Source organism: Sabethes cyaneus, chromosome 2 (genome assembly GCF_943734655.1).
Source record: "Sabethes cyaneus chromosome 2, idSabCyanKW18_F2, whole genome shotgun sequence".
In the NCBI taxonomy this organism is placed as follows: Eukaryota; Metazoa; Arthropoda; class Insecta; order Diptera; family Culicidae; genus Sabethes; species Sabethes cyaneus.
This window is the reverse complement of record NC_071354.1, coordinates 86,065,593-86,070,895: the sequence shown is the minus strand read 5'-3', so window position 1 is coordinate 86,070,895 and position 5,303 is coordinate 86,065,593.

The following is a 5,303-nucleotide window of genomic DNA, read 5'->3' as shown; positions in this document are numbered from 1 at the left end:
AAACTTTATCTAAAAACTGTGAGGTGGTGGACAGGCAATATAACAGAAGGAGGTGAATGGAAGTTAACCTTGGAGTGCTTACAAACGATATCAGCGTCCCGGCTCATGATTCTTAAGAGATCTTGCGAGAAATCAAACACGTACTTACTTATCCTGGTGTGATGTGATGTCCATTAGGATTTTACTTGCATGACAATGTTCCGCTAACAAACTCGGTTCATCCTTCTCCTCCATACACCGTTCTCACATACCTCGCCAAAGATGGGTTCAAAAACGGCCAGTGACTTCAAGTCCCCGCCGAGCATTATCCTCGTTTCGTACCCGTAGAGGACTACTGTTTTTTAGCGTTTTGTGCATGGTACATTGGTACATTTGGTATGGGGGTGAAGCTTATCAGACCTTAGGGTCTTATGCAGTCCGCAGTAAGCACGAGTTCCGGCAAGAAAACATCTGCGTATTTCTCTGCTGCAGTTGTGACGACGTGATTAACGACCCGAGGTTTAGAAATCGTCCACCACTTCGAACTCGTCCCCGTCGACTACCACATTATTGCTTATGCGAGATCGATCGCGCTCGGTTCCAACTGCAGTATTAGTATACTGCTCAGCAATCGCCTGGAACGTCCTCCTGACAATGTTTACGTTGTCAGCGAAACAGATAAATAGGCTAGATCTGTTGAAGATTATGCTCCGCATGTTAAAATCCGCACGTTTCATAACACCTTCTAGTGTGATGTTGAACAGCAGGCAGGAAATACCATCGCCGTAGTTGTCACCTTGTCACATGTCACATATTGTATTTTAGTTCTATTCAGAAACTGATCCCCGTAGGGGTATCCGGAGCATTTCCGGATATGTAGATAGATATGGTCAATGACATCTTGAACACTTTATACAACTACCAATGGTCTAGTTTTGCAAATTCGAGTACTTAGAGGAGTCGTATAATGGAATTATTGTGATTCAAGGTGGTTCAAGTTCCATATATTCCGGAACTTGTTCCGACTTGTTCGGAACCGTCTATCCGCTCCAAATTTTCTTCAATAGTGTTCTTGTAGGCCATAAAATTTTCGTTTGGTAGTTGTTGCAGTCAAATTGGATCAGGAATTTCCAAAATCAAATGCTTATCCATATATTTTCACTACTGTGACAGTTATGCGTTTATTTGTTATATGGGACTGACATAGTTTAATTTTTTTTTTCAACATTTTGGGAACAAAAATAGATTTTTTGGTTGAAATATTGAAAGAATAGGTAATTTAAAGATGATCCCCAGGTTTATCTCAAAAATGGTGAAAAGTCATATGGGACTGTTATGCGTTTATGGGCAGTGTACATCATCTATCATGGGTTTAATCAGTCTTGTCAGCTTCGGGGAAACCGTTTTCGTTCATAATTTCACATAGCTCTTCATGGTCAATACCCAAGCAACAATGTGAGTTTTATTGTACTCTTATGGTGATCTTCAAGACCAATTTTGGCCTTAAATGCCGTCATATGAGTGTGATAAAACCCCAATTGTTGCTTGGGTAGTATCGTAGGCGGTCTTGAAATCTAGAAACAGGTGGTGCGTAAGGACTTAGTATTCGCGACACTTTTGTAGGATCTATCTGTGCTGCGAAGATTTGATCTGTTGTCGATCGCTCGTCCACAAAACCGGCTTGGTCACTTCCCACGAATCTATTTGCTAGTGCCGATAGACAGCGTAAGATGATCTGAGAAAACACTTGATAGGCGGCGTTGAGAATGGAGATCGCTCGATAGTTTTCACATTCGAACTTGTCGCCCTTTTTGTGCATATTACGCCCTCCTTCCACTTCTCCGGTACTTGTTCTGTTTCCCAGATCCTGATCAACCGGCGCAGACAGGTAGCCAACCTATTCGGGCTCATCTTGATCTTTGCCAGCTGCCTTGTTGTTCTTGAGCTGCTTGATAGCTTCGATCACTTCATCTATTGTGGGAGCCGGCACATCACCATCATCCGCAGTACTGATATAGTGCTGATGATGTCATTGTCTTGGTATTCCATTTCCGCACCATTCAGGTGTTCATTGTAGCACTACTTCAACCTTTCGATCACCTCAGGTGCATCGACAAGATCCCTCCGTCTGTATCCCGACAAATTTCGGCTCGCGGCACAGAGCCTTTGCGGGATGCGTTCAGTTACTTGTATAGAATTTACACGTTTCCTGAGAACGATACAACTGATCCATGTCCTCGCACTCCAATTCTTCCAGATGGCGCTTGTTATCCCGCAAAAACTGGGTCTTCGTTTCTGTCTATATCGTTCCACGTTTGGATGAATGCTGTGCTGCAGCATCGACATCGTTCCGACATCCGCGCTGCATTCTTCTCGTCTAACATCCTCTGGTATACTCCGACTCCTTTCAACGAACCCAATAACGCTTTCCACTGCGTTGTTTATGATATTTAAGCGATGATATTCAAGAAGTGCCTTCCATCAATTATCTGTTGGGCGAATCGGTCTGATGTTATAATCTCCTGGTGTACCGATATGAGGAGCTATGTTGGAAGTATGTACTTCGTTTAGCCATATTTTTGGACGCGGGGAAGTCTGAATTCCTCCTCCTGGCCAACCTGAGCGATGAGGTCTCTGATAGCGATTTTAACGTCATATCATATCACGCTCAAACTGCGCGTAAAAAGCTTCCTTATCATCCTCGTCACTTCCTAGGTGTGAGCAGTATACGTTGATAATGGTAATGTTGATGAAACGGCCTCTAATCTTTCAATTGCACATACGGCGGTCGATTGACCATCACCCAATCATACGCTTTTGCATATCGCCCATCACGATAAAAACGGTATACAGCTCGCGCGTATTGCTGCAGCTCTGGTTAATAATGTATCCATTTCCATCCGAAAGTACCGTAAACCCCTTCCAGTATACCTCCTGCAGTGCTACATTGTCGAACTTGCGGGCCCTCAATAAGTTGGAAAGTATGCGAGTCTACCCAGAAAATTGAGAGGCAGTTCCTTGTTCCAAGCTTCCAGTCGTTAGTCCTTTTTCGTTGTCTTGGTCTATGCCGATTGTTCCGGTCCTTATTTTAAATAATGCTTTCATACTGGTATGTTTTACGGATGGCTTGTAGGGCCTACACCAAGCCCCTGTACCAACCCCGGAGAACAATTGTGACAGTGCTATTTAGTGTCGCACTCTGACACGAGGACGGTGATTCGCCCTTCCCTGTCAGCAGACGACCTTAGTTTCCACCGGGGTTGCATACCCGATTTCCGCTAAGGTTCTGCGTGTCCCAGCTGGTACCACGAGGAAGTAGGGATAGAAGTTGCTGGATAAGAGGCTATGAACCACTATGGAGTTTGATTTACGCATTATTCAGCCGTTTGCCAGCCTTCGAAATCCTCTGCGAGATTTAAATGGGTCCGAAAGTTAACCCGAAATACTCACACAACACCGGATGCCATCCATCGTAGCCGTGATAAGTCTACGTCGAAAGCCGCTTTCATCCATAATTTTCCATAGCTCTTGTCGGTTTATACTATCATATGCGGCTTTGAAATCGATCAACGTGGGGACACGGAATTCACGGTACGCCTGGAGGATCTGCCGAAGGGTAAACATTTGGTCCGTTGTAGACCGGCCCTCCATAAAACCTGATAACTTGTTCGGTCAAGTAAATCTTATTATTTTGGGAGTTTACGAGTTGCTCAATCGTCCATATTTCAGAAAACATCAGAAAACACGAAGATTGATCGCTCTCAGCCAAATCAAGCAGCTCTTTCTCATACTCTCGCAAGTCTAAACTTGTTGCTGCTTTGGTAAGAACATAAGTTTATTGGAACTCGGAAGGCTTGACCTTCAGCTCATTTTTATGTGCGTTCGCCATAGTAGGATTATCAGGATTGTAATAGAGGGATTGAACGATCAAATTGCAAGAAAACTGATGTAGAGACCAACATTAGAGCTTCATAGTCCGCATGATTTCCCGTTGTTTGTCAATAGATGGCTCAAGGAGTAGCAAATGTTGGTGGATTTCGATATATCCGAAACATCTTGAACCAAGCTTAGAACAATGTTAAACAAACCGCTTTGACACATCAGTTATTTTATTTAGGTGCAAAATAATTTTAGCAAATGTCTGATTTAGTGCCAAATAATCGTCATTTGCGGAAAGGGTTGATTTTCTTCGTTCATTTGGGGATAACTGAAGTGCATCGAGAGCTCCAAAAATTTCCATTATGTATTACTATAAGTGAAACAACGCGTTTTGATTATTCCCGTTGCTTCAAAGTGTGAGAGTGACCAATAACCTACTGCATAATACTGTTACTTTTTCTGGGTTTTTAACTAAATCGTTTCGCATCCCTGTTGGTCGTGATTTCACCACACAAAGATGACGATTTTGACGTCTGCGTAAGGGAAGACCAATAATCTTCGAAAACTCTAAATTGAAGGTACTGCTCAGAGAGGGCCCATGCCTAACACAATAAGAGTTTGGAAGTTATTGGTTTAACCAGCAACTCGTTGGAAATATTCTAACGAAAAGTTCTGGTTCACTCGCCATGTTCTTCAGATTCTGTGCCATCCGAATATTACTTGTTCCGTTCAATGGGAAATGTAGGTCTGGCCAGCCATTGCACTATGGTCCAGAAAGCGATTTTAGACGGACAAAAATGATTGCGCCTTAACGGGATATTCTAGCTCAATGAAGTCTTCGGCAACTTTTTGAATGAAAACATGACGCATCTTTTAAAAGGGTCGTCTAATGTTCAGATGATACCGTAACAACAAGTCAAGTAATAATTTTTTAAATAAGTTTGTTTTCCATTTTTTAGTTTCAAAACATTAAAGATAGATTAATTTCACGTAACTTTTCTAAACATTCCAAATTTCTAACTCTTACGTATTTTCAGCAGTGGACCTTTGTTTATGGACGACCCGTAAAATCATATTTCCTCTTATAACTCTTTTATCTCAACAGATAGCTCAATATGATGTTCTACAAAAATTTGTATACGTAAGAGAAGAATATTTTTGCAGAAGACTGTTTTGCTTTATCTTTATGAGTTAATAAGTTATAGCCGAATTCAGGTTAAAAACAGACCAATTTTACTGAAGCATAACTCAAAAAGCGGCAAACGGATCTTGATGAAACTTTGGCGATTTAATATACACATATGCATAAAGTTTTTAGCGAAAAATGGTGGAGGTGTTATTTTTTTAAAAAAAGATAAAATTCTTTGAACTTTATGATTTACTATAGCTAAAGTTTTCGTTTTATCCATCCCTAACTGCCCAGGTACAGTTTCTTGCTCAGTTTC